General features: G+C 61.9%; 1 protein-coding gene across 1 annotated transcript in view; it reads left to right on the forward strand.

The window, feature by feature from the left end:
• Nucleotides 1-281, forward strand: part of LOC104466091 (transmembrane protein 17A-like) — a gene marked incomplete at its 5' end in the record, with an annotated part of 8226 nt that overhangs the window by 6532 nt on the left and 1413 nt on the right. The window lies entirely within an intron of this gene.

Consider the following 281-nt stretch of genomic DNA (forward strand, 5'->3'; position numbering starts at 1 on the left):
GGCGTCCAGCAGCTCCCTCTTCATCAACAACAAGACGCGGGACAGCAGCGCTGCCCACACCTACCACCCAGGTACAGGCAGCAGGGCTTAGCCCCGGGGGTGCTGGGGGGGTTTGCTGTTGCTTCATCACTGTGAGCCTGCCCAGCACATCACCAAAGCACCCGGGTGCCTCTGAGCACCTGAAGGGTCCCTGCACCCCCCACTGATGAGGGGGAGCAAAAATAAGTGCGTTTGCTGCAAACAGCTGTTCTTGCAACCCAGCTGTCCCCCTGGCACGGCAG

Source organism: Pterocles gutturalis, unplaced genomic scaffold (assembly GCF_000699245.1).
Source record: "Pterocles gutturalis isolate BGI_N339 unplaced genomic scaffold, ASM69924v1 scaffold4144, whole genome shotgun sequence".
NCBI lineage: Eukaryota > Metazoa > Chordata > Aves > Pterocliformes > Pteroclidae > Pterocles > Pterocles gutturalis.